The sequence below is a fragment of the Macaca fascicularis genome, chromosome 6 (assembly GCF_037993035.2).
Source record: "Macaca fascicularis isolate 582-1 chromosome 6, T2T-MFA8v1.1".
Classification (NCBI taxonomy): Eukaryota; Metazoa; Chordata; class Mammalia; order Primates; family Cercopithecidae; genus Macaca; species Macaca fascicularis.
The window spans coordinates 143,248,681-143,276,376 of NC_088380.1; the positions used below are offsets into that span (position 1 = coordinate 143,248,681).

Consider the following 27,696-nt stretch of genomic DNA (forward strand, 5'->3'; position numbering starts at 1 on the left):
GAGACAGTTAACAAGAGGCTCACGGAGAGGTTGGCTGACCCACAGCTACTGTCCGGAGACTGGGTAGTAGGAAGGCCAATAGAGGGAGATAAATGAAGTGCCATCTAATTAAGAAACACAGCAATGGCTCATCCTAGAGCTGAGAAGGAAAGAGAGGCTGCTTCTACCAGGTTCTCTGTCCTGCAACATAAGGTATGTCTAATTATAATTTCCAAACAATTAAGAGTGTGACTATGTGTTAAAGATTATTAATTTAATAATGAGGGAGTTGGTAAAATGGTAAAACTGGTTCAAAGAGCATTTTTAAAAATAAGGGACTCTTACATAATCCAGGAAAGAAGGCATCTTGAAATAAATTTGCTGTTAGACAGAAAATTGGAATATCATACAGGACAATAAAATATAACTTCTAGGATTATCTACTTTAACAGAGCGAAATCTACGTTACATGTAACTTGATTGTATCTAATCCCTTAAAAGCAGATATATCCCCATGTATCAGTAATCTTTGAATAAGCCTGTGAAATAATATTCCAATATGACATTGAAAGGACATGGTGCTCACTTTTCTGCCTTATTTCTAAGTTTAAAAAGATTTTTTCCTAGCAGTCCCCCTATTTTGATCATAAATAATCTGCAAAGATTATTCTCTATCACAGAAAAACTGATGGTCTTGAGAGGAGGTGTCAGCTGGGCTTCCTGGGTCGAGCAGGGGCCCAGAAAGCTGTGAATCTCACTCATTCTTTGCATCAGGACTTACTTCGGTCCTGGATGAATAATACTGAAGATATATGCTAAAAATATTCCTAACATCAGAATTTGTGCATGTGTTTTCTTCCCCAAGAAAGCTACAAACAGCGAAAATTTTGTTGTAAGCTTCCCTATGTCCTCTCTCTCTCCCTCTCTCCCTTCCCACTTCCCTGAAATTAAAAGCAACGTTAAAAGCCCATTTTTCTGAGACCAGCAGACCTCATCTATGCTCCCAATTCCAATTCCTTGTAAACACAATTTGTAAAATCCTGTGAGATCCTGTCTCCTTTGCCATGCTGCTGCAAGGTCATAAAGTAGATAAAACTCAAGTTGCAATTCCAGTTTTCCTCAAGATCTGAGCATGTTAATTGTCTTTGTTTCTTGCTCTGATAACATCTTCCCATGGTCTCACGTATTTCCCTCCTTAAAGAGTTTAAAAGATGATCAAAAAATCTAACACTGGCTACCTTCCAGTGATCAAAAAATCTAACACTAGACCCCTTCCACGCTGCGGAAGCTTTGTACTGTCACTCTGCTCAATAAAGCCTACAGCTTTTTTACTCTTGGTCCAATCCGTGTCTGTCTCTCACTGCGGGCTGCCACCACACCAAATCTTTGGCATGGCTAAGGCAAGAACCTTTGGCGTTACAGTCTCATAATGTTTTAGCTTGATTATTTACAAAAGTGAAACAAGAGGTATTAATTAACCATATAAGCCTCCATGAGCATATGGTACTAAGCAACTACTAAGGCCAGATAATTTAACTTCTGTCTGGAAATTTCATTAAGGAATCTCAGGTAGAGCTTTTTAAAAGACTCAATTGTTCTATCTTCCAGCCTGTGGCTAAAAACCAGGCCCAAGAAACTCCACCACATTTCACATGCAGAACCTCTATATTTTTGTCATTCAGTTTTAAAACTGTGTTGAGCTAATTAAGAAGTATGCATAAAAGAACTTGTTATTGCTAGCATCCTGTTAAACATTAGAAGATCTCAAAGGATGTCAGGTGTAAAATTTACAAGAGATAAACAACCCCATTAAAAAGTAGACAAGGGACATGAACAAACACTTTTCAAAAGAAGACATGCGTGTGGCCAACAAGCATGTAACAAAAAGCTTAATATTAGTGATCATTAGAGAAATGCAAATTAAAACCACAATGAGGTATTATCTCACACCAGCCACAATGGCTATTATTAAAAAGTCAAAAAATAATGGATGCTGGTGAGGCTGTGGAGAAAAGGGAACGCTTATATACTGTTGGTGAGAGTGTAAATTTGTTCAACCATTGTGGAAAGCAGCATGGTGATTTCTCAAAGAGCTAAAAGCAGAACTAGCATTCAACCCAGCAATTCCATTACCGGGTATATACCCAGAGGAATATAACGCATTCTACCATAAAGACGCATGCATGCGAATGCTCATTGCGACACTATTCACAATGGCAAAGATATGGAATCATCCTAAATCCATCAATGACAGATTGGATAAAGCAAATGTGATACATATACACCATGGAATACTATGCAGCCATAAAAATAAGATCATTGTCAGGCCTCTGAGCCCAAGCTAAGCCATCATATCCCCTGTGACCTGCACGTACACATCTAGATGGCCTGAAGTAACTGAAGAATCATAAAAGAAGTGAAAATGTCCTGTTTCTGCCTTAACTGATGACATTACCTTGTGAAATTCCTTCTCCTGGCTCAGAAGCTCCCCCACTGAGCACCTTGTGACCCCTGCCTCTGCTTGCCAGAGAACTACCTGCTTTGACTATAATTTTCCTCTGCCTACCCAAATCTTATAAAACAGCCCCACCCCTATCTCCCTTCGCTGACCCTCTTTTCGGACTCAGCCCGCCTGCACCCAGGTAAAATAGACAGGCTTGTTGCTCACCCAAAGCCTGTTTCGTGATGTCTTCACATGGACACGAGTGAAATTTGGTGCTGTGACTTGGATCGGGGGACCCTTGGGAGATCAATCCCCTGTCTTCCTGCTCTTTGCTCTGTGAGAAAGATCGACTTACGACCTCGGGTCCTCAGACCAACCAGCCCAAGGAACATCTCACCAATTTTAAATCGGGTAAGCGGCCTCTTTTTACTCTCTTCTCCAACCTCTCTCACTATCTCTCAACCTCTTTCTCCTTTCAATCTTGGTGCTATCTTTCAATCTCTCCCTTCTCTTAATTTCAGTTCTTTTCCTTTTCTGGTAGAGACAGGAGACGCATTTTATCTGTGAACCTAAAACTCTGGCGCCGGTCACAGACTCAGGAAGACAGTCTTCCCTTGATGTTCAATCACGTGGGGATGACTGCTTGATTATTCACCCAGGTTTCAGAGGTGTCTGACCACGCGGGGATGCCTGCCTTGGTCCTTCACCCTTAGTGGCAAGTACTGCTTTTATGGGGGGCAAGAGCGCCCTGACCCCTTCTCTCCGTGTCTCTACTCCTTTTCCACTTTTCTGGGGGGCAAGCACCCCCCGACCCCTTCTCTCCATCTCTCTACCCCTTTTCTGCTTTTCTTGGGGGCAAGCACCCCACACCTCTTCTCTCCGTGTCTCTACTCTCTCTTTTCTCTGGGCTTGCCTCCTTCACTATGGGCAACCTTCTACCCTCCATTCCTCCCTCTTCTCCCTTAGCCTGTGTTCTCAAAAACTTAAAACCTCTTCAACTCACACCTGACCTAAAACCTAAATGCCTTATTTTCTTCTGCAACACTGCTTGGCCCCAATACAAACTTGACAATGGCTCTAAATGGCCAGAAAACAGCACTTTCGATTTCTCCATCCTACAAGACCTAGATAATTTTTGTCAAAAATGGGCAAATGGTCTGAAGTGCCTTACATCCAGGCATTTTTCACACTTCCTTCCCTCCCTAGTCTCTGTCCCCAATGTGATTCCTCCCAAATCCTCCTTCTTTCCCTCCCACCTGTCCCCTCAGTCCCAACCCCAAGTGTCGCTGAGTCTTTTCAATCTTCCTTTTCTACAGACCCATCTGACCTTCTCATCGCCAGGCCGAGCCAGGTCCCAATTCTTCCTCAGCCTCCACTCCTCCACCCTATAATCCTTCTATCACCTCCCCTCCTCACACCCGGTCCGGCTTACAGTTTGGTTCCGTGACTAGCTCTCCTCCACCTGCCCAACAATTTCCTCTTAGAGAGGTGGCTGGAGCTGCAGGCATAGTCAGGATACATGTGCCTTTTTCTCTGTCAGACCTTTCTCAGATCAGTTAGCGTTTAGGCTCTTTCTCCTCAGACCCCACTAAATATATACAGGAATTCAGATATCTAAGTCTGTCCTACAATTTAACCTGGAGTGACTTAAATGTCATCCTAGCTTCTACCCTCTCCCCAGATGAACAGAAAAGAGTTTTTTCTCTAGCCCAATCTCATGCTGACAACTGCCGGCTTCATAAGCCAGACCTCCAGGAAGGCATTAGAGCAGTTCCCCGAGAGGATCCCCAATGGAACTATCAGGCAGATTCCCCAGGTATAGCTAGGCGAGATTACATGATTTCCTGCCTAGCTGAAGGGCTTAAAAAGGCAGTTTACAAAGCTGGTAATTATGACAAACTTAAAGAAACTACCCAAGGTAAAGACGAAAACCCAGCCCAGTTCATGGCTCATTTGAGAGCAACCCTGAGATGCAAAGGATCAGAAGGCCGTCGCATCCTAAATATGCATTTTATCACCTAGTCAGCTCCTGACATTAGAAAAAAACCTCAAAAATTAGAATCTGGCCCTCAAACCCCACAACAGGAATTAATCAACATCTCCTTCAAGGTGTACAATGATAGAGAGGAGGCAGCCAGATGGCAACGCATTTCTGAGTTACAATTACTTGCCTCTGCTGTGAGGCAAAACCCAGCCACACATCCAGCACACAAGAACTTCAAAATGCCTAAGTTACACATGCCTAAGCTGCAGCAGTCAAGCATTCCTACAAGACTTCCTCCATCAGGATCTTGCTTCAAGTGCCAGAAATCTGGCCACTGGGCCATGGAATGCCTGCAGCCTGGGATTCCTTCCAAGCCGTGTCCCATCTGTGCAGGGACCCACTGGAAATCAGACTGCCCAGCTCACCTGGCAGCCACTCCTAGGGCCCTTAAAGCTCTAGCCCAAGGCTCTCTGACTGACTCCTTCCCAGATCAGCTTGGCTTAGTGGCTGAAGACTGATGCTGCCTGATTGCCTCGGACGTCCCCTGGACCATCATGGACACCGAGCTTCAGGTAACTCTCACAGTGGAGGGTAAGTCCATTCCCTGATTAATCGATACAGGGGCTACCCACTCCACATTACCTTCTTTTCAAGGGCCTGTTTCCCTTGACCCTGTCACTGTTGTGGGTATTGATGGCCAAGCTTCAAAACCCCTTAAAACTCCCCACTCTGGTGCCAATTTGGACAACATTCTTTTATGCACTCTTTTTTAGTTATCCCCGCCTGCCCAGTTCCCTTATAAGGCTGAGACATTTTAACCAAATTATCTGCTTCCCTGACTATTCCTGGGCTATAGCCACTCCTCATTGCTGCCCTTCTTCCCAACCCAAAGCCTCCTTTGTGTCTTCCTCTCATATGCCCCCACCTTAACCCACAAATATGGGACACCTCCACTCCCTCTCTGGCAACCGATCACATGCCCATTACTATCCCATTAAAACCTAATCACCCTTACCCCACTCAATGCCAATATCCCATCCCACAGCACGCTTTAAAAGGATTAAAGCCTGTTATCACTCACCTGTTACAGCATGGCCTTTTAAAGCCTATGAACGCTCCTTACAATTCCCCAATTTTCCCTGTCCAAAAACCAGACAAGTCTTACAGGTTAGTTCAGGATTTGCGCCTTGTCAACCAAATTGTTTTGCCTATCCACCCTGTAGTGCCCAACCCATACACTCTTTTGTCCTCAATACCTTCCTCCACAACTCACTGTTCCGTTCTTGATCTCAAAGATGCTCTTTTCACTATTCCCCGGCACCTCTCATCCCAGCCTCCCTTTGCTTTTACCTGCACTGACCCTAACACCCATCAGTCCCAGCAGTTTACCTGGGCTGCGCTGCCACAAGGTTTCAGGGACAGACCTCATTACTTCCTCCAAGCTCTTTCCCATGACTTACTTTCTTTCCACCCCTCCGCTTCTCACCTTATTCAATATATTGATGACCTTCTTCTTTGTAGCCCCTCCTTTGAATCTGCTCAACAAGACACCCTCCTGCTCCTTCAACATTTATTCTCCAAATGATATTGGGTATCCCCCTCCAAAGCTCAAATTTCTTCTCCATCTGTTACCTACCTCGGCATAATTCTTCATAAAAACACACATGCTGTCCCTGCCGATCATGTCCGACTGACCTCTCAAACCCCAACACCTTCTACAAAACAACAACTCCTTTCCTTCCTAGGCATGGTTGGATACTTTCACCTTTGGATACCTGGTTTTGCCATCCTAACAAAATCATTATATAAACTCACCAAAGGAAACCTAGCTGACCCCATAGATCCTAAATCCTTTCCCCACTCCTCTTTCCATTCCTTGAAGACAGCTTTAGAGACTGCCCCCACACTAGCTCTCCCTGACTCATCCCAACCCTTTTCATTACTCACAGCTGAAGTGCAGGACTGTGCAGTCGGAATTCTTACACAAGGACCGGGACGACACCCTGTAGCCTTTTTGTCCAAACAACTTCACCTTACTGTTTTAGGCTGGCCATCATGTCTCCATGCAGTGGCTGCTGCCACCCTAATACTTTTAGAGGCCCTCAAAATCAGAAACTATGCTCAACTCACTCTCTACAGCTCTCATAATTTCTAAAATCTATTTTCTTCCTCACATCTGATGCATATACTTTCTGCTCCCTGGCTTCTTCAGCTATACTCACTCTTTGTTGAGTCTCCCACACTTACCATTGATCCTGGCCCGGACTTCAATCCGGCCTCCCACAGTATTCCAGATACCACACCTGACCCTCATGACTGTATGTCTCTGATCCACCTGACATTCACCCCATTTCCCCATATTTCCTTCTTTCCTGTTCCTCACCCTGATCACATTTGGTTTATTGATGGCAGTTCCAGCAGGCCTAATCGCCACTCACCAGCAAAGGCAGGCTATGCTATAGTATCTTCCACATCTATCAGTGAGGCTACCAGTCTGCCCACCTCCACTACCTCTCAGCAAGCTGAACTCATTGCCTTATCTCGGGCACTTACTCTTGCAAAGGGATTACGTGTCAATATTTATGTTGACTCTAAATATGCCTTCCATATCCTGCACCATCATGCTGTTACATGGGCAGAAAGAGGTTTCCTCACCACACAAGGGTCCTCTATCATTAATACCTCTTTAATAAATACTCTTCTCAAGGCTGCTTTACTTCCAAAGGAAGCTGGAGTCATTCACTGCAAGGGGCCTCAAAAGGCATCAGATCCCATTGCTCTAGGCAATGCTTATGCTGATAAGGTGGCTAAAGAAGCAGCTAGCATTCCAACTTCTATCCCTCATGGCCAATTTTTCTCCTTCTTATAGGTCACTCCCACCTACTCCCCTGCTGAAACTTCCACCTATCAATCTCTTCCCACACAAGGGAAATAATTCTTAGACCAAGGAAAATATCTCCTTCCAGCCTCACAGGCTCATTCTATTCTGTCTTCATTTCATAACCTCTTTCATGTGGGTTATAAGCCACTAGCCCATCTCTTAGAACCTCTCATTTCCTTTCCATCATGGAAATCTATCCTCAAGGAAATCACTTCTCAGTGTTCCATCTGCTATTCTACCACCCCTCAGGGATTGTTCAGGCCCCCTCCCTCTCCTACACATCAAGCTCGGGGATTTGCCCCTGCCCAGGACTGGCAAATTGACTTTACTCACATGCCCTGAGTCAGGAAACTAAAATATCTCTTGGTCTGGGTAGACACTTTCACTGGATGGGTAGAGACCTTTCCCACAGGGTCTGAGAAAGCCACCGTGGTCATTTCTTCCCTTCTGTCAGACATAATTCCTTTCCACCTCTATACAGTCTGATACTGGACCGGGCTTTACTAGTGAAATCACCCAAGCAGTTTCTCAGGCTCTTGGTATTCAATGGAACCTTCATATCCCTTACTGTCCTCAATCTTCATGAAAGGCAGAATGGACTAATGGTCTTTTAAAGACATACCACACCAAGCTCAGCCTCTAACTTAAAAAGGACTGGACAGTACTTTTACCTCTTGCCCTTCTCAGAATTAGAGCCTGTCCTCGAGATACTACAGAGTACAGTCCATTTGAACTTTTATATGGATGCACTTTCTTGCTCAGCCCCAACCTCATCCCAGACACCAGCCCTCTAGGCAACTTATCTTCCAGTCCTCCAGCAGGCTAGACAGGAAATTCACCAGGCTGCTAATCTTCTCTTGCCTACTGTAGATTCCCAGTCATATGAAGACATCCCAGCTGAACGATCAGTTCTTGTTAAGAATCTGACCCCTCAAACTCTATAACCTCAATGGACCGGACCCTACTTAGTCATCTATAGTACCCCAACTGCCGTCCACCTGCAGGATCCTCCCCACTGGGTTCACTGTTCTAGGATAAAGCTGTGTCTGTCAGACAGCCATCCTAATCCCTCCTCTTTCTCCTGGAAGTCGAAAGTACTCTCCCCTACTTCCCTTAAACTCACTCGCATTTCTGAAGAACAGTAATAATCCTTATTAGCCTAATACACCCCTTCATTCTATTAGGTCTGTTCGTCTTTACCCTACTTTTTGCAACAGGGCTTTATGAAGTCACCCCCACTACTTGGACTGAGCCCTAAAAACTAGTCATCCCTACTGTCTTCTGTCTAGTCATACTCCTATTCACCATTTTCAACTACTCATAAATACCCTATTCTTGTTTATACTGCTGGTTTACACTGTTTCTCCAAGCCATCACAGCCGATATCTCTTGGTGCTATCCCCAAACCACCACTCTTAACTCACTCTTAGAGTGGATAGATGATCTTTGCTGGCAGGGAACCCTCCAATACTTTCACCCTGATGAAGTTCTATTCTTTACTTTTTTTTTTTTTTTTTTCGAGACGGAGTCTCGCTCTGTCACCCAGGCTGGAGTGCAGTGGCCGGACCTCAGCTCACTGCAAGCTCCGCCTCCCGGGTTTACGCCATTCTCCTGCCTCAGCCTCTCGAGTAGCTGGGACTACAGGTGCCCGCCACCTCGCCCGGCTAGTTTTTTGTATTTTTAGTAGAGACGGGGTTTCACCGTGTTAGCCAGGATGGTCTCAATCTCCTGACCTCGTGATCCGCCCGTCTCGGCCTCCCAAAGTGCTGGAATTACAGGCTTGAGCCACCGCGCCCGGCTATTCTTTACTTTTATACTCACTCTTACTTTCATTCTCATTCTTATGCCACCCTCTACCCCTCCCCAGCTATCTCCAACACACTATCAATCTTACTCACTCTCTCCTAGCCATTTCTAATCCCTCCTTAGCAAACAATTGCTGGCTTTGCATTTCCCTTTCTTCCAGCACCTACACAGCTGTCCCCACCTTACATACAGACTGGGCAACATCTCCTGTCTCCCTACACCTCTGAACTTCCTTTAACAGCCCTCACCTTTACCCTCCTGAAGAACTCATTTACTTTCTAGACAGGTCCAGCAAGACCTCCCCAGACATTTCACACCAGCAAGCTGCCTCCCTCCTCCTCACTTACTTAAAAAACCTTTCTCCTTATATCAACTCTACTCCCCTGATATTTGGACCCCTCACAATACAAACTACTATTCCTGTGGCCACTCCTTTATGTATCTCTCAGCAAAGACCCACTGGAATTCCCCTAGGTAACCTTTCACCCTATTGATGTTCCTTCAGTCTTCATCTCCAAAGCCCGACTACACACATCACTGAAACAATTGGAGCCTTCCAGCTCCGTATTACAGATAAGCCCTCTATCAATACTGGCAAACTTAAAAACATTCACAGTAATTATTGCTTAGGAAGACACTTACCCTGCATTTCACTCCATTCTTGGCTGCCTTCCCCTTGCTTGTCAGACTCTTCCCCCAGACCCTCTTCTTGTTTACTTATACCCGGCCCTGAAAATAACAGTGAAAGGTTGCTCATAGACACTCAACATTTTCTCATACACCATGAAAATCAAACATTCCCCTCTAAGCAGTCGCCCCATCAGTCCCCATTACAACCTCTGATGGCTGCTGCCGTAGCTGGATCCCTAGGAGTCTGGGAACAAGACACCTCTTTCAGCACCCCTTCTCATCTTTTTACTTTGCATCTCCAGTTTTGCCTCTCACAAGGTCTCTTCTTCCTCTGTGGATCCTCTACCTACATGTGTCTACCTGCTAATTGGACAGGCACATTCACACTAGTTTTCCTTACCCCCAAAATTCAATTTGCAAATGGGACCAAAGAGCTCCCTGTTCCCCTCGTGACACCAACATGACAAAAAAGAGTTATTCCACTAATTCCCTTGCTTTTCAGTTTAGGACTTTCTGCCTCCACTATTGCTGTTGGTACTGGAATAGCAGGCATATCAACCTCTGTCATGACCTTCCATAGCCTCTCTAATGACTTCTCTGCTAGCATCACAGACATATCAGAAACTTTATCAGTCATCCAGGCCCAAGTTGACTCTTTAGCTGCAGTTGTCCTCCAAAACTGCCAAGACCTTGACTTACTCACTGCTGAAAAAGGAGGACTCTGTATATTTTTAAATGAAGAGTGTTGTTTTTACCTAAATCAATCTGGCCTGGTGTATGACAACATAAAAAAACTCAAGGACAGAGCCCAGAAACTTGCCAACCAAGCAAGTAATTACGCTGAACCCCCTTGGGAACTCTCTAACTGGATGTCCTGGGTCCTCCCAATTCTTAGTCCTTTAATACCTATTTTTCTCCTTCTTTTATTCAGATCTTGTATCTTCCGTTTAGTTTCTCAATTAATCCAAAACCGTATCCAGGCCATCACCAATCATTCTATATGACAAATGCTCCTTTTAACAACCCCACAATATCGCCCCTTACCACAAAATCTTCCTTCAGCTTCATCTCTCCCATTCTAGGTTCCCATGTTGCCCCTAATCCTGCTCATAGCAGCCCTGAGAAACATCGCCCATTATCTCTCCATACCACCCCCAAAATTTTTGCTGCCACAACACTTTACCACTATTTCATTTTATTTTTCTTATTAACATAAGAAGACAGGAATGTCAGGCCTCTGAGCCCAAGCTAAGCTATCATATCCCCTGTGACCTGCACATCCAGATGGCCTGAAGTAACTGAAGAGTCACAAAAGAAGCGAAAATGGCCTGTTCCTGCCTTAACTGATGACATTGCCTTGTGAAATTCCTTCTCCTGGCTCAGAAGCTCCCCCACTGAGCACCTTGTGACCCCTGCTCCTGCCCAACAGAGAACTACCCCCTTTGACTGTAATTTGCCACTTCCTACCCAAATCTTATAAAAACAGCCCCACCCCTATCTCCCTTCACGGACTCTCTTTTGGGACTCAGCCCGCCTGCACCCGGGTGACATAAACAGCCTTGTTGCTCACCCAAAGCCTGTTTAGTGGTCTCTTCACACAGACGCAAGTGAAAATCATGTCTTATGTGGGAACATGGATGGAGCTGGAGGCTATTATCCTTAGCACACTAATGCAGGAACAGAAAACCGAATACCTCATGTTCTCACTTATAAGTAGGGGCTAAATGATGACAATTTATGAACACAAATAAGAAAACAACAGACACTGAGGTCTACTTGAGAGTGGAGGAGGGAGAGGAGCAGAGAAGATAACTATTTGGTACTGTACTTAATACCTGGGTGATGAAATAAACTGTACAGGAAACCCCCATGACATGCGTTAACCTATATAATAAACCTTCACATGTACCACCAAACCTAAACTAAAAGTTAAAAAGAAAAGAATATTAGGTGTAAAAAGACATGCTGATTATTTTTCTAAATTATGCTTTGATTTTGGAATGACAAAATCAAGAGTTATGAGTTATGAGAGGAGATTTAGGCACTTGATTAAAATAGAAACAATAGCTTGGTTACCTATTAATCAAAGAGACCATAAATATTTTAAATAAACATTGAAAAAGATGACACAAGTATATGGAATCTTGGCTCTTTAGAATCAAAGGCATGATAAAGTGACACAAAGAACAGAAAATTATTCTGGCGAGACTTTGAATCCTTGCTCTCCAGACAGATAACACAGGGTGTAAAAAATAACCTTTTTCTCTCCCTCATAAGAGCAGAATAAATACTCTAAGACAAATCTATCATTTTGACAGAGAGAAATCATATTCTAGGTTTTCATTAATGTCAGACTCCGCAGTGAAGATTTTTAGGTTCCTCTGGCCCTCCTTTTTTAAACTTACGGATGAGCCCATCAGCACTGAGCAAACTTTTCCAGAATTTGAGGACATTCCTTCACTTCTTTCAGACTCATCATTTGTAAGTATTACAAATCAATTTCTAAAAACCATCTACAACTTTCTATATTCAAGTTTTGTCTTCCATTATTCTTTTTCACACATGGAACAACCAGACACTTTACTTAGGTCAAAACTACCTCTTTTATCCTTGCCATTTTTCTTTCCCATGATCTTGCAAATAGTTGAATTTATTTGCCATAATGCCTAGTATAGTTTTTTGTTTGTTTATTTGTTTGGTTTTTTTTGTCTTTTTTTGTTTGTCTTGTTTTTTTGTTGTTTTTAGGTGGAGTCTCACTCTATTGCCCAGGCTGGAGTGCAGTGGTGCAATCTCAGCTCACTGCAACCTCTGCCTCCCAGGTTCAAGTGATTCTCCTGCTTCAGCCTCCAAAGTAGCTGGAATTACAGGCTCGCACTACCACACCCAGCTAATTTTCGTATTTTTAGTAGAGACAGGGTTTCACCATGTTGTCCAGGCTGATCTTGAACTCTGGGGCTCAAATGATCCGCCTACCTCAGTCTCCCAAAGTGCTGGGATTATAGGCATGAGCCACCATGCCCAGCCCCTGGTGTAGTCTTAACCGTTTATATTCATTAAAACTGATAAATTATATTTTAAAAAGGGAATTTATAAGTAAGTATGTAATTAAGAATTATCTATCATACATAAGCATTTAAGCATACCCAAAAGCATAAAGGAACATATAATACAACCTCCTACTGCCATCCACATGCCTTTTACACCTTCTCCAAGTGGTAAAAAGAAACACTTCCACTAACAAGATCCAAAGATACAGCCACTCTATAATATATGCAAATAGGAAGCATAAGTATACCCATTTAGATGTTAAGATGACACTCAGTAACCAAGATTTCTGTATTCTATTTTACTTAGAAATTACCCAGGTAGCCAGAGATTATTCATTAATCATTATCCATTATCAATTTAACATTAGTCTATAGATTCAAAGTTTACTGAGGGTGTTAGAAATTACGTTCAAACAGACATACTACAAATATAATTGCTGTTAATAGAAAAGGTTTGTAAAAACTCTAATTCAATTTATTTGAAAATTTTGTTTTTTCACAATCCTAAATATTATATAGGCCTAATATTAGCTAATCTAATAAATGAATTAGTGTAAAAAGTTTAGGAAGTTCAGATTAACTAGTCTCTTCGTGTAAAAGAAAATATAACAAACCTTACTTTCAAAAAATCTTATATTTATACCCCACACTGATAAAACTGCAGGAAATTACATGTAACTGTTGCTAATCCTAATTATTAAATCAATCTGATTTGGACATTGACTCATCTTGATTACTTGAATTTTGATTCTTATGAAAATGTCTCCTAGCTAGCATTTTCTGTAAGAAAGAATTTTTGTAGGTTAGCCCATTTAAAATATTAGTTTAGTTTCTTTATTTTGGGGAATGACATGGTTTGGCTCTGTATCCCCACCCAAATCTTACGTTTAATTGTAATTCCCTATGTTGGGGTAGAACTTAGTGGGAGATGATTGAATTATGGTGGTGGATTTCCCCCTGCTGTTCTCATGATAGTTAATGAATTCTCACAAGGTCTGGTTGTTTAAAATTGTGTAGCTCTTCCCCTTTTGTCCTCTCTCTCCTGTCACCATGTGAAGATTTGCTTGCTTTACCTTTACTTCCAACATGATTGCAAGTTTCCTGAGGCCTCCCCAGCCATGCCTTTGGTACAGCCTATGGAACCATGAGTCAATTAAACCTCTTGTCTTTAAAAACTATCCAGTCCTGGGTAGTTCTTTATAGAAATGTGAGAACAAACTAATACAGAAAATTGGTACCAGAGAAGTGGGGCATTGCTATAAAGATACATGAAAATGTAGAAGCAACTTTGGAACTGTGTAATGGGCAGAAGTTGAAACAGTTTGGAGGGCTCAGAAGAAGACAGGAAGGTGAGGGAAAGTTTGGAACTTCCTAGAAACTTGTTGAATGGTTGTGACCAAAATGCTGATAGTGATATGGACAGTGGTGTCCAAGCTGAAGTGGTCTCACATGGAGATGAGGAACTTATTGGGAACTGGAATAAAAGATCCCTCTTGCTACACTTTAGCAAAGAGACTGGCAGCATCGTGCCCCTGCTTTAGAGATCTGTGGAACTTTGAACTTAAGACACATGATTAGGGTATCTGGTGGAAGAAATTTCTAAGCAGAAAAGTGTTCAAGATATGGCCTGGCTGTGTCTAAAAGCCTATGCTCATTTCCATAAACAAAGAAATGACCTAAAACTAGACCTTATATTTAAAAAGAAGCAGAGCATGAAAGCTCAGAAAACATGCAGTCAGACCATGCAACAGAAGAGAAAAACTCATTTTCTGGGGGGGGAAAAATTAAGGCTACAGAAATTTGCATAAGTAAAGAAGAGCTGAATGTGAATAGCCAAGAGAGTGGAGAGAATGCCTTCAGGGCATTTCAGAGACCTTAGCAGGAACCCCACCAATCACAGGCCTGCAGGCCTAAAAGGGAAAAATGGTTTTGTGGGTCAGGCTCAAGGACTTGCTGCTCTGTGCATCCTTGGGACATGGTACCCTGCATCCCAATTGCCCCAGCTCAAGCCGTGACTAAATGGATCAAAGTACAGCTGGGGTCATTGTTTCAGAGGATGCAAGGCCCAATCCTTGCTGACTTCCAAGTGGTGTTGGGCTTGTGCATGTACAGAAAGCAAGAGTTGAGGTTTGGGGACCTCTGCCTAGATTTCAGAGGATGCTTGGAAATGCCTGAATGTCCAGGCAGAAGTTTGCTGAATGGATGGAGCCCTCATGGAGACCCTCCACTAGGGCAGTGTGGAGGGGAAATGTGGGGCTTGAACTGCCACACAGAGTCCCCACTGGGGCACTGCCTAGCAGAGCTGTGAGAAGAGGGCCACTATCCTCCACCTCCCAGAATGGTAGGTCCTTTGACAGCTTGCACTGTGCATGTGGAAAAGCCAAAGGTACTCAATGCCAGCCTGTGAAAGCAGCCATGAGGGCTGTACCCTGCAAAGCCATAGAGGCAGAGCTGCCCAAGGTTTTGGGAGCCTACCCCTTGCATCAGTGTGGCCTGGATGTGAGACATGGAGTCAAAGGAGATTATTTTGGAGCTTTAAGATTTAATAACTTCCCTGCTGGGTTTGGGAATTGCGTGGGGCCTGTAGCTCCCTTTGTTTGGGACAATTTCTCCCTTTTGGAATGAGAGAATTTATTCAATGCCTATACCCCCATTATATCATAGAAAAACTAACTTGTTTTTTATTTTACAGGCTCACAGGGGGAAACAACTTGCCTTGTCTCAGATGAGACTTTGGACTTGAACTTTTGAGTTAATGCCGGAATGAGTTAAGACTTTGGAGGTCTGTTGGGAAGGTATGATTATGTTTTGAAATGTGAGAAGAACATGAGATCTTGGTGGGGGGGGGGGCGTCCAGGGACAGAATGATATGGTTTGACTCTGTGTCCCCACCCAAATCTCATGTTAAATTTTAATTCCCAATGTTAGGGGAGTAACCTGGTGTGAGTTGATTGGATCATGGGGGTGTATTTCTCCCTTGCTGTTCTCCTGATAATTAGTGAGTTGTCACAAAATCTAGTTGTTGTCTGAAAGTGTGTAGTGCTTCCCCTTTCACTTCCTCTCCCCTGTCACTATATGAAGATGTGTTTGGTTCCCCTTTGCCTTCTGCCATGATTGTAAGTTTTCTGAGGGCTCCCGAGTCATGCCTCCTGTACAACCTGTGGAACTGTGAACCAATTAAACCTCTTTTCTTTATAAACTTTTCAGTCTCAGGTAATATTTTATAGAAATGTGAGAATAAACTAATATGGGGAATTCTGAGAATATTATATCTATGTAATTCCTTAATATTATGAAGCATTTAATTAATTTAAGAGACATTGTAATCTAATTTATTAATATCCTTCAGGAGAAGGAAAATGTTTCACACTCACAATGAGAAGTAAAGCTTTTCTTAATTTCACACAAACCTACAGAGAGCTTGCAGTTTCAGTTCTGTAAACTAAGTCATGGGTCAAGAACAGATAGAAATACAAACATTCACTTATCCAGATCTCAAAGGAATGTGCTTTGTTCCAGGAAGCACAACATACTTTCTTAGTTACTTGAGCTCACAAATGGTCAAACAAACAAACTGAAAAGACTGACAGAATTATCTCTCACTTCTCACCCAAGAGAGTATATCCCATCGTTCCAGTAAAGATCACCAAATGATCACACTATGCAGCCAGAGTCCCATCACTGCAGTCACCAGTGGCAAATGACTCTTGGCCATGCTTAAATCAGAACCAGGGCTAAATCTGTCCAAGGGCCAAAATAAAAAAGAGAAACATGATTAGAAGAGTGAGCAAGTGAAAGTTTGAGAGAGAGAGGAAAGACAAAGGTTTATTACCACTTGAGATCCATTGTAGGAGTCAAAAATCACTGATCGGAGCTGCAGCAGCCCAGGTGTGCTTCCAATGCCTCAGAATTTGATGAAAACTGGCAGGTTAATCCACTTGACAATCTCAGCAAAGCTTCAAAAACCAACAATTATTTCAATTCCCCAAGATTTAAAAACATGCAAATATAGAAGCAACATGTATCCAAAATTTACTGATTCATCAATAAGGAAATAAGATGGTAAAGCTATTTAAAAGAGCATTTTGATCAAATAAACAATCTAATGCAACTTAAAGAACTAGAGAAGCAAGAGAAAACAGAACCAAAAATTAGTAGAAGAAAAAAATAATAAAGATCAGAGCAGAAATAAGTGAAACAGAAATGGAAAAACAATACAAAACATCAATGAAACAAAAAAGTTTTTCAGAGTCTAACAAAATTGACAAATCTTTAGCCAGACTAAAAGAAAAAGAGAAAATATTCAAATAAATAAGATCAGAATAAAAAAGACATATTACAACTGATACTGCAGAAATTCAAAGGATCACTAGTGACTACTATGAGCAACCATATGCCAATAAATTGGAAAATTTGCAAAAAGTGGACAAATTTCTAGATTCATAAAACCTACCAAGATTGAAACAGGAAGAAATTCAAAACCTGAACAGACTGATAACAAGTAACAAGCTTGAAGTCATAATAATAACAATAAAAATCTCCCAATAAAGAGAAACCTGGGACCTGATGGCTTTTAGTGAATTCTACTAAACCGAATTCTACTAAACATTTAAAGAAGAACCAATACCAATTAGTTCTTCTAATTCTACTAAACATTTAAGGAAGAACTAATATAAATCCTACTCAAACTATTCCAAAAAATAGATGAGGATGGAATACCGCCAAACTCATTCTACGAGGCCAGTATTACCCTGATATCAAAACCAGTCAAAGACACATCAAAAAAGAAAACTACAGGCCAGTATCCTTGATGAATATTGATGCAAAAATCCTCAATGAAATACTAGCAAGCTGAATTCAACAGCACATTAGAAAGATCATTCATCATGACAAGTAGGATTTATCCCTGAGATGCAAGAATGGTTCCATATACACAAATCAATCAGTGTGATATATCATATAAACAGAATGAAGGAGAAAAATCATATGATCATTTCATTGACACTGGAAAAGCATTTGATAAAATTCAACATCCCTTCATGATAAAAACTCTGAAAACCTGGGGATAGAAGGAACATACTTCAACATGATAAAAACAACAGACCCACAGCTAATATACTAAATGGGGGAAAACTGAAAGGTTTTCCTCTAAGATCAGGAACACAACAAGGGTGCCTGCTGTCACCACTGTTACTCAACATGGTGCTAGAAGTTTTAGCTAATCAGACTAGAGACATGCAAAAGAATGAAACTAGAGCCCTATCTCTCAACATATAAACAAATAGAGTCAAAGAGGATTAAAGACTTAAATCTAAGACCTCAAATTATGAAGCCACTATAACAAAACATTGGGGAAAATCTCCAGGACATTGGTATGGGCAAACATTTCTTGAGTATTACCCTACAAATATAGACAACCAAAGCAAAAACAGACAAATAGGATCACATCAACTCAAAAAGCTTCTGCCCAGAAAAGGTTGTAATCAACAAAGAGAAGAGACAACCCACAGAATGTGAGAAAATATTTGCAAACTACTCATCTGGCAAGTAATTAATAACCAGAATATATAAGAAGCTACAGGGAAAAAAAATCAAATAATCTGATCAAAAGACAGGCAAAAGATTTCAATAGACATTTCTCAAAAGAAGATATACAAATGGCAAACAGGCATATAAAAAGGGACTCAACATTATTAATCATCAGAGAAATGCAAATGAAAATTATGATGAGATATCATCTCACCCCAATTAAAATGGCTTATATCCAAAAGACAGGCAATAACAAATGCCGGAAAGGATATGGGGAAAAGGGAATGCTTGTATACTGTTGGTAGGAATGTAAATTAGTACAACCACTATGCAGAACAATTTGGAGATGCCTCAGCAAACTAAAAATTGAGCTACCATATAATCCAGCAACTCCACTGCTGGATATATACCCAAAAGAAAAGAACTCAGTGTATCGACGAGGTATGTGGATTCCTATGTTTGCTGTAGCACTGTTTTCAATAGCAAAGATTTGGAAGCAACCTGAGTGTCCATCAACAGATGAATGGATAGAGAAAATGTGGTACACATACACAATGAAGTACTATTCACCCATAAAAAAAAATGAGAATCAGTCATTTGCAACAACATAAACAACATAGATGGAACTGGAGATCAATATGTTAAGTGAAATAAGCCAGGCACAGAAAGACAAATATTGCATGTTTTCACTTGTTTGTGGGATCTAAAAATCAAAACAACTGAACTCATGGACATAGAGAGTAGGAGGATGTTTACCAGAGTCTGGAAAGGGTAGTAGGAGGGGGTGGGTAAGGTGAGGATCGTTAATGGGTACAAAAAAGAAAAATAGAAAAAATAAAAATGACCTACTATTTGATAGCACAAATAGTGACTATTATTAATAATGACTGCACATTTTAAAATAAAGAGAGTAATTAGGTTGTTTGCAACTCAATGAATAAATGCTTGAGTGGATGGATACCCCATTCTCCATGATGTGCTTATTTCACATTGCATGCTTGTATAAAAACATTTCATGTACCCCATAAATATATGTATCTACTATGTACCCACAAAAATAAAACATAAAAATAGATTTTTTAAAAAGACTTACTATGAAACTAAGAAAAATATCTCTTTAAAATATAGTAAGGATGAAAAATAAAACTTACATTTTACACAAAAAGTAAGTAAATAAAAGAGAATTTTGAGGAACATGGACTATGTTTACCATATTGTGGTAGGCTGAAAAACGATCCCCCAACACTGTCATCCCCAGAACCTGTGAATATAATATCTTACATGGCAAGAAAGATTTTAAAAATTAATTTAGTCTAAGGATATTTATATCGGGAGATAATCCTGGATTATCTGAGTGCTCTCAGTTTAATCACAGAATAAAAGTAGAAGAGGAAGGCAGAGAGTAGGTCAGAAGGATGCTATGTGAGAAGGACCTGCTGTTGCTGGCTTTCAAGTTAGAGGAAGGGGACCATGAGCCAAGAAACATGATGACCTCCACAAGCTGGGAATACCCCTCAACTTACACTTAGCAAGAATATGGATGGGGACCTCAGTCATATACCTGTAAGGAACTGAATTCTTCCAATAACTCAAGTGAGCAGGAAACAGATTATCTCCTGAGAGACTCCAAAAAGGAGCAAAGCGTGCAGAGACCTTGATTTTAGTCTGGTAAGACTTGTACCAAACTTCTGATATTCAGAAGTATAGAATAATAAATCTGAGTTGTTTTAAGCCATGACATTCATGGGAATTTGCTATAGCAACAATAGAAAACTAACATACTCGAATGGAGATTTAATTTGTTAACATCCTACAGGACAATAAAATTGTGACCTTGAAACTTATCTTTTCTACCACACAGATACCTACATTATGCATTTGATATGGTTAAGTTTTGTGTCCCCACCCAAATCTCATCTTGAATTGTAACCCATAGGTGCTGAGCGAGAGACCTAATAGGAAGTGATTGGATCATGGGGGCAGTTTCCCTGTTCTCATGATGGCGAGTGAATTCTCATGAGATGTGATGGTTTTATAAATGGTAGTTTTTCCTGTGCTTTCACATGACCTCTTTCACCTGCTTCCCCTTCCACCATGATTGTAAGTTTTGAGGCCCCCCCAGCTATGTGGAGCTGTGAGTCAATTAAACTTCTTTCCTTTGTAAATTACCCAGTCTTGAGTACTACCTTTACAGCAGTGTGAGAACAGAATAATAAAGCATTTAACGTCAGAGTATGATTTCATAGTTAATAGGGAATATCAAAATCAAAAGCAGGTACATTATTCTAGATATTCAAATTATTGTTGAGTTAATCCATTAAACAAAGTCCGAGTATGACATTGAGAGAACATGCTATTCACCTTTTTACCTTCTTTCCAAGTTTAATTAATTTTTTTTCTGCCAGGTGAGATGTCATTTCATTTTATAGACTATAAGTTTCATGAGGGCAAACACCGTATTTTTTTCAATTGATGTCTTACTTGAGTCTAACACATTGCCTGACATATTGTGGGTGCTAAACAAATGTTAAATGGATAAACAAACCTCTGCAATCTCATGTCTGAATATTTCCTGCTGTGAAATTTATGATTCAACCTCACTGAATTCCTTAATTATCAATAAACCATGCTCTCTCTCACTGTGAGACTTTTGCACTCTTTTTTCTCTGCCTGAAACCCACATCCCCATTTTGCCTGGCTAATGAGCAATCAATGTTGGAGCTCAGCTCAGACGTCACCTCCTCTGGGAAGCAGCGTCTGGTCGCTCTCCTCTTCCCATACATCATTCTCTTTCCTCTCACAGTCTGTGTACTTACCCCTCCATAGCACTTAACACATTATATTTTTCTGTATGTTCTCTTCTTGATAGACTAATGCAGCAAACAATAATAGTGTTTTTGTTTGTTTGTTTATTTTTAAGACAGGGTCTCCCTCTGTTGCCCAGGCTGGAGTTCAATGGCGCCATCATGGCTCACCACAGCCTCAACCTCCCCAGGCTCAGGTGATCCTCTCATCTCAGCCTCCCAAGTAGCTGGGACCACAGGCCTGCACCACCACACCCAGCTGTTTATTTAAATTTTTGTATTTTTAGTAAAGACAGTATTTCACCATTTTGCCCAGGCTGGTCTTCAAACTGCTGAGCAACCAGAACAGTTTATTCATCAACCCTAGAGTCAGACTGCCTGGCTCTACAATTGACTAGCTGTATTAATTTACATCATTTAATCCATGACTCAATTTTTCATCTCTAAAGTAACAATAATATTAATGCAATTGCTGCATATGGCTGTTGTGAGGACTTAGGACAGAGCCTGGTATACAGCTAGCTCACAGGAAGCTTTTGCTGTTTCGTAAGCTTCTTGAACTCAGAACCACCATCATATTCACGCTTTTCCTTAGTTTCTGATACAGAAGGCCTGACATAGAGTGAGTGTTCAGTATCCTTTGGTGACTTGAAGAGAATTATGATCCAGTAAAGAACATCCTTCTGTGGGACCATAATTGGACATAAAAGAGCAATGTCTTTACAGTGAGATAAACTACCCAGAGAGGCTCGACTTCAAAGGCAAGAGGGATCCTCCAACTCATCCCCACCCCAAATATCTGGAAACCAAAGTACCGGTCCTGGTGCTCCCTGGAGGGGCCTGTTGACTCAATATCTCATTACATCACAGATGCAAGAAGCCTATTCCCAAATAGACTGTGGATTCTCAGTAACAGCAGACCCTTTCCATCCCTAACTCCCTAATACACATAAACGCATGTGCACACACATACACACCACTCCCTCCATCCCACCCCAACCTTCCTGGATCAGGAAATTCTCCTGTGGTCTTTAGACCCATTATGCTGACCCTGGGAATCAGCCTTTATAATTCCAAGAGCTTGTTCAGGCCCAGGATGACTCTTGAGGGAAAATAAGAGTTGTCTCTGGCTGAGGGAATGCAGTGCCATGCCTTCCCTCTTTGGTTATTGGGGTTCCTAGCTGAGTCATTACACCCCTTTTGGTGCACAGATTGAGAGCTTTCCACAGACTTTCTGCCCAGCAGGGTCCGGAAGCACCAGCCCAGTCAGGAACAGCACAGAGCTGGCTGATGACTTCATCAAATTCACACTCCTGCAGGCATCTGCCTACAGCCCCCACAGAGTGAAAAGAGAACATAAATTATGTGAAAGGCACAGTCACTTTGCAGAAATTACCCTGAGCCAGCATGGAATTTGTACATGGATAGAAACTGTGAGATTTGGTATGAATTTTTAAAGGCCCAGTCTTATCACATATTGGACCTGTGTGGACCGCATTCAAAAGAGCTGTGCAGGAGCCTCACTGATGATTGTCCACATCCTCCTAGTTTCCATCTGTTATTGAATAAGGTTTTACATTGTTTGCCAATGTATGCTTTTATTTTTCCTATCACTAAAGAGCAGAAAACACTGAATAAACATAAAATAAAACTAGACAGTACATGCCTGAATTATTATTACTATTTTGCCATTGAGAAAAGTGAGCCAGAAGAGGTTACACAAAATGTGAAAGGCTATATAACACAATAGGCACAGAGACCAGACTCTTGAGTTCCAGATTTGTAGGGAGATTACAACATATGATCCATACAATAATCTACCAGTTGGATGCTATTAACCCACTAACAAGGAAGCACTTTATTTTTATTTTTATTTTTTGCCAATTAAACACTTATTTTTTACCTGAAAACTCCACAGCTAATAAAAGAGGTGGGTGAATATTAGAACTTTTGCTTTTTTTTGGTTTGTTTGTTTTATTATTATACCTTAAGTTCTAGGGTAAATGTGCACAACGTGCAGGTTTGTTACATATGTATACATGTGCCATGTTGGTGTGTTGCACCCATTAACTCGTCATTTACATTAGGTATTTCTTCTAATGCTATCCCACCCTCTGCCCCCTACCCCACGACAGGCCCTGGGGTGTGATGTTCCCCGCCCTGTGTACAAGTGTTCTCATTGTTCAATTCCCACCCATGAATAAGAACATGTGGTGTTTGGTTTTCTGTCCTTGTGATAGTTTGCTCAGAATTATGGTTTCCAGCTTCATCCATGTCCCTGCAAAGGACATGAACTCATCCTTGTTTATGGCTGCATTGTATTCCATGGTGTAGATGTGCCACATTTTCTTAATCCAGTCTATCATTGATGGACATTTGGGTTAGTTCCAAGTCTTTGCTATTGTGAATAGTGCTGCAATAAACATACGTGCACATGTGTCTTTACAGTAGCATGATTTATAATCCTTTGGGTATATACCCAGTAATGGGATCGCTGGGTCAAATGGTATTTCTAGTTCTAGATCCTTGAGGAATCGCCACACTGTCTTCCACAGTGGTTGAACTAGTTTACACTCCCACCAACAGTGTAAAAGTGTTCCTATTCCTCCACATCCTCTCCAGCATCTGTTGTTTCCTGACTTTTTAATGATTGCCAATCTAACTGGTGTGAGATGGTATCTCATTGTGGTTTTGATTTGCATTTCTCTGATGACCAGTGATAATGAGCATTTTTTCATGTGTCTGTTGGCTGCATAAATGTCTTCTTTTGAGAAGTGTCTGTTCATATCCTTTGCCCACTTTTTGATGAGTTTGTTTGTTTTTTTCTTGTAAATTTGTTTAAGTTCTTTGTAGATTCCGGATATTAGCCCTTTGTCAGATGAGTAGATTGCAAAAATTTTCTCCCATTCTATATTTTGCCTGTTCACTCTGATGGTAGTTTCTTTTGCTGTGCAGAAGCTCTTTAATTTAATTAGATCCCATTTGTCAATTTTGGCTTCTGTTGCCATTGCTTTTGATGTTTTAGTCATGAAGTCTTTGCCCATGCCTATGTCCTGAATGCTATTGCCTAGGTTTTCTTCTAGGGTTTTTATGGTTTTAGGTCTAACATTTAAGTCTTTAATCCATCTTGAATTACTTTTGAATAAGGTGTAAGGAAGGGATCCAATTTCAGCTTTCTACATATGGCTAGCCAGTTTTCCCAGCACCATTTATTAAATAGAGAATCCTTTCCCCATTTCTTGTTTTTGTCAGGTTTGTCAAAGATCAGATGGTTGTAGATGTGTGGTGTTATTTCTGAGGGCTCTGTTCTGTTCCATTGGTCTATATCTCTGTTTTGGTACCAGTACCATGCTGTTTTGGTTACTTTAGCCTTGTAGTATAGTTTGAAGTCAGGTAGCGTGATACTCCCAGCTTTGTTCTTTTGGCTTAGGATTGTCTTGGCAATGCGGGCTCTTTTTTGGTTTCATATGAACTTTAAAGCAGTTTTCTTCCAATTCTGTGAAGAAAGTCATCGGTAGCTTGATGGGGATGGCATTGAATCTATAAATTACCTTGGGCAGTATGGCCATTTTCATGATATTGATTCTTCCTATACGTGAGCAAGGGATGTTCTTCCATTTGTGTCCTCTTTTATTTCATCGAGCAGTGGTTTGTAGTTCTCCTTTAAGAGGTCCGTCACATCCCTCGTAAGTTAGATTCCTAGGTATTTTATTCTCTTCATCTTGTGAATGGGAGTTCACTCATGATTTGGCTGTCTGTGTGTCTGTTATTGGTGTAGAAGAATGCTTGTGATTTTTGCACATTGATTTTGTGTCCTGAGATTTGCTGAAGTTGCTTATCAGCTTAAGGAGATTTTGAGCTGAGACAATGAGGTTTTCTAAATATACAATCATGTCATATGCAAAGAGGTACAACTTAACTTTCTCTTTTCCTAATTGAATACCCTTTATTTATTTCTCTTGCCTGATTGCCCTCGCCAGAACTTCCAACACTGTGTTGAATAGGAGTGGTGAGAGAGGGCATCCCTGTCTTGTGCCAGTTTTCAAAGGTAATGCCTCCAGTTATTGTCCATTATATGTTATTGGCTGTGGATTTGTCATAAATAGGTCTTATTATATTGAGATACATTCCATCAATACCTAGTTTATTGACAGTTTTTAGCATGAAGGGCTGTTGAATTTTGTCAAATGCTTTTTCTGCATCTATTGAGATAATCATGTGGTTTTTGTCATTGGTTCTGTTTATGTGATGGATTATGTTTATTGATTTGCGTATGTTGAACCAGGCTTGCATCTCAATGAAGAAGTCAATTTGATCGTGGTGGATAAGCTTTTTGATGTGCTGCTGGATTCAGTTTGCCAGTATTTTATTAAGGACTTTTGCATTGATGTTCATCAGGGTTATTGGTCTAAAATTCTCTTTTTTTGTTGTGTCTCTGCCAGGCTCTGGTATCAGGATGCCACTGGCCTCATAAAATGAGTTAGGGAGGATTCCCTCTTTTTCTATTGATTTGAATAATTTCAGAAGGAATGGTACCAGCTCCTTCTTACACCTCTGGTAGAATTCTTCTGTGAATCTATCTGGTCCTGGACTTTTTTTTTTGTTGGTAGGCTATTAATTATTGCCTCAATTATAGGGCCTGTTATTGATCTATTCAGAGATTCAACTTCTTCCTGGTTTAGTCTTGGGAGGGTGTATGTGTCCAGGAATTTATCAATTTTTTTCTAGATTTTCTAGTTTATTTGCATAGAGGTGTCAGAGTATTCTCTGACAGTAGTTTGTATTTCTGTGGGAAGTACTCTCTTGAAAGGAATAAGACTGGATTCTGAGAGTAAACATTTGATAAAAAACTATAGTTCAAATCCTGCACACCTGGGTGACTTAGAAAATTTTAACTATAAATAATGGCATTCAAAATACATAGGAATATTGGCTAAGGGAGTCCCAAATGCCATGCCCAGGCTAATTGTCTTTCTCTCTTCTCTCTAGCACAGCAGTTAGTTGACATTTAAAGGGTCACTGTGCCAGAAGGCAGCTTGCCTTGGCCCATGGCAATGCCAGAAATCGCAAGACCAAGCTGAAAAAGCACAAAGAAGTTTCCTTTGGTTCCAGACACCTCTTGGCTTGAATAGGAAATAGCCTCTTATTGACACTACACTGCAATTTCAAATAATATGTTTTTTATCACCTCTTTGAGAAATATCACCTTGGGTTCATCTCAGAAAAAAAATAGAAAGTAGAATTTTTTCGAACTTAATCCCCTTGGGTTCATCTCAGAAAAAAATAGAAAGTAGAATTCTTTCAGACTTAATCCCCTCTTTGTATTTGTCTCCTCTGTATCTCTCCAAAGTAGACGGGTAGGAAAGGGAAACAGTGCTGTAGAAAATGGGACAAGACTGCACCCTAATAAAACAAGAAGATATCGTTTATCAGAGGTCTCCTTTCAAGCCTCGAGTTTCTCATTGTCCCAACATTACTCCCACAAATGCCTTGCTGGGAGAGTCTTTTATGCTAGACCTCTGCCATCTTCCCATCCTTTCTGCCTTCCTCCTAACCTTCACTCTTGAGAAACACTCACTCTGGCTTCGGTGTCCATAGAACCTTGAAGCAGCTTTCTGGTGAGGAGGTAAGCTACTTCCTGCAAAATTATCAGTAGCTACTATTGATTAATGTAGTCTCCTGACCAGATAATGTATTCCTGTTCCAACAGAAGTCTTCTTGAGATATCTGAAAGTAACATGTAACCAGAGGGAAGATTTTTGGAGGGTTCTTGAACTAGCTCTACCCAGAGAACTGCCAACAATAACTTTCTGTGGCATTTGTTAAATTGTCATTTTGCCCCTCACTGCTTGACTTAGCCCTCTTGACAAGGGCCAGGAGGAGACAACAAGTCTCAAAGAGCAGTGTATATCAAAGCCTGACTTGCCAGCAATGCCTGACCCTGCCAAAGAAAGCAGGGACGCCCCCACAGAACCTCTTAGAAACCTCAACTCTCTCAGCCTCTTGCCCCAGAGCATCACTGGCAGGCATAGACCAAGCATATTCACAATCACACATACCTCTTTTTTTGCTTTTATTCATTTTAATTTATAACAACTATTTATTTAGGACGTGGTTCTGTGGGCTGTTAAATTGTTTTGCTGTCAAATCATAGCTGTATACATTTGTGGGGTGTTAAAACAATAGATGTTTTAACATATATATACACAATGAGTGTGATTAAATCAAGCTAATTAATACATCTATCACCTTGCTTACCTATCTTTTTTTATGGTGAGGATTTGAAATTTACTCTTAGTTGTTTTGAAATATACAATACAGTATTATTGACTGTAGTCACCCTGGTGTGCAATATATCTCAAAATCTATCCCTACTGTCTTTCTGAAACTTTGTACCCTTTGATTAACAACTCCCATTCCCAACTCAATCTGAAACATTGTACCCTTTGATCAGCAACTCTTCATTCCCTCCCTCCCAGCCCACTCTCAGCCTCTTTCTACTCTCTATTTCTATGAGTTCAACTTTGTTAGGTTTTTACATGTAAGTGAGATCATGCAGTATTTGTCTTTCTGTCCCTGGTTTATTTTACTTA

General features: G+C 41.0%; 1 long non-coding RNA gene across 1 annotated transcript; it reads left to right on the forward strand.

The window, feature by feature from the left end:
- On the forward strand, nucleotides 1–27,696 carry LOC135971150 (uncharacterized). Its single transcript, XR_010587228.1, has 3 exons — nucleotides 1–192; nucleotides 25,546–25,709; nucleotides 26,093–27,696. It is a non-coding gene; the product is annotated as an uncharacterized lncRNA (long non-coding RNA).